Raw genomic sequence first — 7,994 nt, forward strand, 5'->3', positions numbered from 1 at the left:
AAAACAAATACTATAATAATAGGAAGAAATAATACATTTCGCAAAGTTTGTAGCTGCAAAGTTTGCCGAATTTTGTTATTGTATTTTTGCACGAGGACCAAAGCTAGAACTAACACGTAGAAGTGTTTGGCTCCTTCTTTATTAAATGGATTCGTACAATTTAATACGTTTTCCAATTCAATTAGTAATACGATTTTTCTAAAGAAATATGTCTTATAAGTAAAAGGATTACGTGGCTAACTATAATATGAAAAATAAATATATTTATGTCCGGAATGTAAGTACTAACGGAATTCCTAAAGGTAATAGAATTACTTGGCAATGCGGCAATTCTCAAATAGAAAATGAGTTATATATGTTGTTTCCAATTGATATTAGGATTTGGACTTAAAAAGTAAATTAAATTTGTGGATTGGTAGACTACATACTGATTAGTCTCTTTTTCTCGGTTAATTTTCATTGAGTTTTCTAAAATTTACAAATTTTCTTTAACTACATTCTCAAACCGGAATAGCTACAAATAAATTATTAGCAAAATATTTCCATATTTTAAGAATCAGGAATAAGATCCTAAAAGTAATAGAATTATATAGCTAACATCTTGGATTCCGGTAAGAAGTATGTCCTAAAACTAATAGGATTATAAGGTTATTATCTAGAATTCTGGTTATGTCCTTTTATTATGAGTTATTATGCTTAATATTATAAGGTTATTTTTGTAAACTGACATTGTATTCATGCTTTTATAATAATACTAGTCTCTATAGACGTGCGTTACCACGTCGTCTATAAATCTTTTGTCATTTAGTAGAAATTTTATGTAAGAAATAATAATATTTTTAACTATTAATATTCAAAACATATTTGGTTAAACTACGAAAGAAGAAATTAAAGTAGTAGAAATATTAAATATTTGCCCTTCTTGATTGGGTTCTATGATTTGCAATCCTAGTTGTAGATAATATTAATAATTTCGACCAAAGATTTGTGAGTTCAATTGTTATTAAAGGAAACTATATTTAGTGTCAAAAATAAGAATTAGATATCGAGGAGGCCATTCCGTAAAAATATATTTGGCATTATTTCTGAGGAATCTGAAAATCTTTTCTTGGCTAACTAACAACAATATTTTTTACTATTGGCTTGGCTAATTAAATATATTGTGCGACGCAAACAGTCAATATAATTATGCTTATCATGCACTATGTTAGATAGGGAGAGAAATTAAAAAATTATCTGAAATCATTATTCTTCAAGCAAAGACAAGAAAAATTTTAATAGCTAAATAATCTCCAACAATAAATAAAAATTAAGAACTTTACCAAATCAGATCAATATTGATAAAAATAAAACAAATCACAATACCAAGAAAAAGCTAAAACTCCATGTTTGCAACTTGGTTATATTATGTAGCATCTAACTTAAATAGAAGAATTGAGGAAATTATGAACGTGCATTTATAATTCAAGCAGGATCTACTTTGTAGGGCCGACATATGTGTAGTTTAAATCGAAAAAGAATTCCATCCTTAGGCAATTTACAATTAGATCCTTAAATTATATAAATATTTAAGGGCATAAAAGTTGATCAATATTTTGGGGATATTTTAGTCGTTCAATATTTAGCATAAATTATTCGTGCTTTTATAATAATATAGATAGATAGATATAGATAGATAGATAGATAGATAGATAGATAGATAGGTATAGATATAGATATATGTAATCGAGTCAAATTGAAGAAGTTGTTCTTCCTCCTTTGATCCAGGACTGAGTATTCTATTAAATCCGCTAGAAATCTTCATTAAATCGTCCGAAAATTTAGATATTAGCTCATTAAAGTATTTTCAAGTGTTTGCCACAACATCCAACTGAAAATCAAGTCCAATTTTATAGAGAAAATCTCATTTTATACCCATTAAATCCAAACTATTTATCCTTTAATGTCCATGCCCAAACTATTTACTAATCCTACCCATAGGGCCCAAATTAATTACCCGCTAACCATCTTTTTAGAAACTTGAACTATTATAGATGCTCGAAAAAGATACAATAAATTTTAGCCCAATATATGAATTAGGTTAAAAAAAATTATTTCGTAATCAACAGTGGAAGCTAACCATTTTTGGTGTTAGTAATTACCTTATCGAACATAAAAACTCTATCTATGTGCTTCCCAGCAATGTTCTGTGAAACAGCTACTTCTCTTTGGTACTCATTACAAACCTGCGGAGCATTGTTCCATACTTCATCTTCGCTAAACGGTCTGTAAAAATATTTAAAAAAAAAAATCAAATGCAACTAACAAAAGGAATGTAGAACTCTAACAATTTAGTAATTGAGTATTAAATGATTAATATTAAAAGTAATTAGCAAATTTTTCAAAACCAAAACAATTAGTACCTGCAACGAAGCAGAACTTGAACGTTTAGTGTTACAAATAATTATTTCTAATATCTTTTGAGAAGTTCATAGTGATTTATTGTAAGAAAAATTAGATCAACCATTGAAAGACCTTAAAACTTGAAAATCATAAATTGCATTTGTCGAGTTTGTAATTGTTTGATTAGATTTTGACTGGCGTGACTAAAATATCGATCGGCAACTGTAACTAAATGTTGAGTCAGTTTGGTCGAGACATGGAGCTGATTTGAGGTGATTGAAATCGAAATTTTCAGTTGAAAATCGAAGAAGAACACAACTACAGTAATAATCGAAAAGGAACACTGTTACCTAACAGTATACTGCTACAGTATACTAATATACTATAGGAGTATATAGTTACAACAGTATACCATTATAGTATTCAAATATATTATTATAGTATACTGTAATAATATGCAAGATATTGTAACAATATGCTGTAATAGTATACAATATACTATAATAGTATACTTATTACCCGTAAATTCACTTGCCTATTCCCTTTTAATTTGTTTTAAGCTTTTACCTAGCGTGAGCAGCAAATTGAAAATGCAAAAATAAAAATAAATTATAGTATGTTATATAATGTAACTGTATACTCTTACAATTAGATCCTTTTAGATTTTTTTAAAATTTGTATTGACAACTGATATTATTTCAGTTTAATAATTGAATTAAACTTTTTTTAACTTTTTGCGTACAATTGTATACCCTGTTGGTATAACTATATACTATACTGGTATCAAATGTTAGTTAATATTTTTTTGGTCGTATTAGCTACATTTAATTGGTACACAATTTGATTTTTCTTTAGTAATAATATAAAAAAAAAGAATAATAAAAAATAGTGAAAATAGTAAATGAAATTAGATTATGAAGAGAAAAAGAATATACAAAAAAGAAGTTAAATGAAATTAGAATAGGAAAAAAGAAAAAAATAAGAAGAAAATAAGAAAAAAGAAAAGGAGAAAAGAAAAACAAAAGAAAAGAAGCATAGAAATTAAAAAAAAAATTGGAGAATAAAGAGAAAATTCCCCACAAAACCTACTATGGATAGGAAATGTAATTAGTTTATGGGTAAAAAAACAAATGGATAGACAAGGGTAAATAGTTTTATTTTTGTGGGTAACTGTGTCAAAACCCCTTTTATAAACACGATTTTTTAACTCGAAGATTTGTTTAATGACGGACCAACTCTTTTTTAAGTTTTCAATACCGTTTTCCAAGCACATCTCTACCCTGCTAAACTCCCAGTCAATGTTTTAAAAGGCGGGGGCGTGAGGCGAGGCGTTTTACCTCTGACGAGGCGAGGCGTAAGCCTTGAGACATGGGGCATAAGTCCCACGGATCTTTAAATTTTACTAATTTCAAGAATTTAGGATAGCATAAAATGAAAATTAATTATAAAAGTTACATTAAAATCATAAAATTATAACAAATAATATATTTAAAATATTAATAAATTATAATTCAACTATCAATAATATGAAAAGTATGACATATATCATAATGTGCAAATAGTTGCAATGTCGTTACAACTCAAGCATCAAAAGTAATGTATTCGATACAAAATCTTATATGTATCTCTTAAGGAGTAATGAATTTTGAAAGAATTTCGATACTATAATTTGATATTTTTATTAAAATACTCCTTTTATTTAATATGCTTTCTATTTGAAAGAGAATTTATATAAAAATACAATTCACAATTTAAATATGATTCTCAAGCATCATTCATTTTTAAGTTTCAACAAGTTAATAAAGTGACATACAATTCACCATACAATACCATGATAACTAATTATTTGTACATAGTTACTAGCTAATATTGAGATATTAAATTAATAAATATTGTATCTCATAAACGCGAAAAGAAAAATAGTTATAAAAAAATTATGGACTACTCCATTATATAGTAAAGACATAATAATAGTTAATAAATAAATACTTTTAAATGAAAGATTTATTTAAAATTAACTATCATAGCAGTCTTAGTGGATAACGTGCAATAATTTTTATTTTAATTATGACAATACTCTCAACTTAATAATTTATACTTAGGAAAAAAGTAATTTTGAGTAGTCAACAACTTATTAAGAAAATTAAAGATTTACAAGGTTAATTACATACAATTGCATAAAGTTCTATTAGGCGAGCCCAGTACGCTAGGCGTTGGGCGTGTCCGGGGCGTAAGCCCCGATGGGCGAGGTGTAAGTCTCACAGAACTAAGTCCCACACATAAGCCCAGGGGCGTTTTACGAGTGCTCCACCCCGGGGCGAGCCCCGGGCGAGTCCCAATTCTGCCTTTTAAAACAGAGCTCCCAGTTGCAAAGGTGGTAAAAAAGACAAAACACACTAAAGAATTAATATTGTCAAAGTATCAACAACTAGATCCGACTTTTGTTATCTAATCCGTCACGATTCAAAATCCACTAAAGGTCGTGATGGCGTCGGACATCACTGTCAGGCAAGCCAACACTAAATAGTTAATTAAATTCTCATTTTGATATTATTGAAAATTATAAATTTCCTCCAATTTAACAGTAAAAGATGAACTTTACAGGATAAATAACAACATTTTCCAATTTCAGTATTGAATATCCCATAATCATCCCAGAACCCGGTGTCACAAGTGTATGAGCATTTACTAGGAAATAATATAAAAATACTATAACTGTCCGGAATACGAATTTGGACAGAAAAGAAAGTACAACTACTCTGAAGAAGACTCTTCTGGCTGCGCTTCGTCTCATAAGATGCAGCTCACCTAAATCCCTTATCAACCACGCCGTTGCGCCCACAAAGCCACTAGACATACAGGTGCCTATACAATAAAATGTACATCAAGTGTAGTATGAGTACGAAAACAACGCGTACATAGTAAGTATCCAGTCTAATCTCGAAGAAGTAGTGACGAGAGGTCGACTCCAACACTTACTATGGCCAACAATAATGTACCGCTAATATGATAAATTATGGATTTTATAAGGCGACGGTAAACTCAATAACATGAAGCAGGTAAACAATTCTTTTGTTAATAGAGATTTCCAAATAAATATTCATCTTTTAACAATTTATATATCCGGCCAATGAGGCCACTTCAATTATCAATAATTCCTAAACAATTATTTAAGCCATGCGCAAGTCATACCGAGGTCGTACGGCCCGATCCAACATATATTTAAACTGTGCACTGCCGAAGGGTCGAACGACGCGACCCATAGATGCATCTATTTAATCTACCGAGTCGTTCGACCCGTTCCACAAAAGGAAAACACAACCAAAAAGTCAATCTCGAATTTATCAAGGAGCATTTATCCAAGGAAATGTCAATCCTCTTTTAACGATCAAGAAAATGAAGTTTAACCTTTTAGAAATTCATTTACCGATTCAATATGATTTAAGAAATTTAAATTGACAATAAGGTTACAAATATTATAAGTATAGCATGCTTTTGGATCCTAGACTACCCGGACATAAGCATAATAGTAGCTACGCAAGGACACTCGTCACCTCGTGCGTACGTAGCCCCTAATAGAAGCACATATTGAATTAATTCTCCTATGGGGTTAATTCCCTCTTACAAGGTTAGAAAGGAGACTTACCACGCTCCGAAGCCCACTTTCCGGTCCAAGATTATGCTTAAATCCCCAATTCGGTGCCGAACAATCCAAAATTAATCAAATAGTGTATAAACTAATCAATACATGTTCAAAAATTCATATTCCAACTATTAAGGTGATTACCCAACCCTAAATTTAAAATTCACCCCCGGGCCCACGTACCCGGATTCCAGAAATTTTCGAAGAAAGTAGTTAACCATAACCTCATGAAGCCAAATATATGATTTTTACCAAATTCCATAACCATTTTCGTGATCAAATCTCATTTTTATCCAAAATCTAGGTTTTCATCTAAACCCTTGATTTCACCAAATTTTACATGTTAATCTATCCATAATCTATGCATTAAACTCATGTTTTGTTGAAATTACTTACCTCAAAGTGCTAGGTGAAAATTCTCTTCCAAAAGCTCCAAAAATCGCCCAAAAGATGAAAGGAAATGAGCTAAATGGTCTAAGTGTCACGACCCCAGTTCGCCCTCCGTGAACATGTCGTGACGGCACCTAGTCCCTACGACTAGGTAAGCCTAACAATGCCGAAGATAAACCATAATTGCGGAAGAAAATAAATAAAACTGAACTAGTAAAATAAAACGGTGTTTAAGGTGCCGCTCGGCACATACCACAACAATTCTCGAAGCTAACAACATTCCCAAAACCCGGAAACTCACAAATCACAAGCTAAGGGATACATAAGAGGCTCTGACTCAAGAATATCTATACAAAGGAGAAATGCTGAAAGAGCTATACTTATTACAGAAAGCTGGAAAGGGACTCCTCGGTTTGCGGACGTAGATCTCTACCGATACGCCTCCTTCCAAGGCTGACAGAACTGAGTGGGAGTACCTGTATCTGCACAATAAAAATGTGCAGGAGAGTAGCATGAGCACACCACGGAGGTGCCCAGTAAGTATCAAGACTAACCTCGGTGGAGTAGTGACGAGGAACAATCATGGCACCTACCGATCAATAAACAGTATAATCATACGAATAATGGAAACGACTTATAAATATGTAAAGACTGCATGAATGACCAAGAATGCTACAATTCACAATAAGGGAAAAAATACAACAAGTAACAACGAGAATATAATAAATGAGGATACGAAATGACGGCAGAATCACAATACAAATCCTAAGGTCACAACATAGCAAGGGGAAAACAAGTCAATAACTCATATCCTACAATGATGTTCACAAAGGTCTTATCCAACTCTTTCCACAATTTCACCAAGTCTCGGACAAGCCACAACTCGCGAAGACCCAGCATCTGAAATCTAACAATTGGCATCCTGTGCCCCATCAATCTCATGGTCATACCGACAACTAACTGGCTAACTAGGGCCACTCTCACAAATATAATGGATAAACGAGGGCGTACCTCCACCCTTAGAAAAATCAGGAGGAATTCACCTCTAATAGGAGTGTTCAGCTACGTGTATGCTTGTGCAAATGTTTCTAACAAAATTCTACCAGCTAGTAAACATGAAAAGGAGAACGGACCGCACGTACGATGTTTCCTCACAACTTCCAAGCGATAAAGCTCATACCGGTAAACAACCCACAATCGCATTATTAAACAAATAGGGATGCCTCCACAGGCCGTCACAATTCTCTACAATCATCCCCTGACATAGCCACCTTATTTCGCCACGTGTGTAAATAATAAGATAATAGGTACCGCCTTATTTCGCCACACGTGCATCACAATGTGCCCTCCTTATTCCGCCACATGCGCAACCCACATATAAGCATATAACATATCCCGCCTTATTACGCCGCATGTGCAAAACATCAATAACAACAACAGCACGGCAAAGACCTCGTGCAACCCTTCAAAATCAACCGCACGGCAGAAACCTCGTGCATCACAGTATCAACAACCGCACGACAGAAACCTCGTGCATCACAATATTCACAATCGCACGGCAGAAACCTCGTGCATCACA

The sequence above is a fragment of the Nicotiana attenuata genome, unplaced genomic scaffold (genome assembly GCF_001879085.1).
Source record: "Nicotiana attenuata strain UT unplaced genomic scaffold, NIATTr2, whole genome shotgun sequence".
Taxonomy (NCBI): Eukaryota; Viridiplantae; Streptophyta; class Magnoliopsida; order Solanales; family Solanaceae; genus Nicotiana; species Nicotiana attenuata.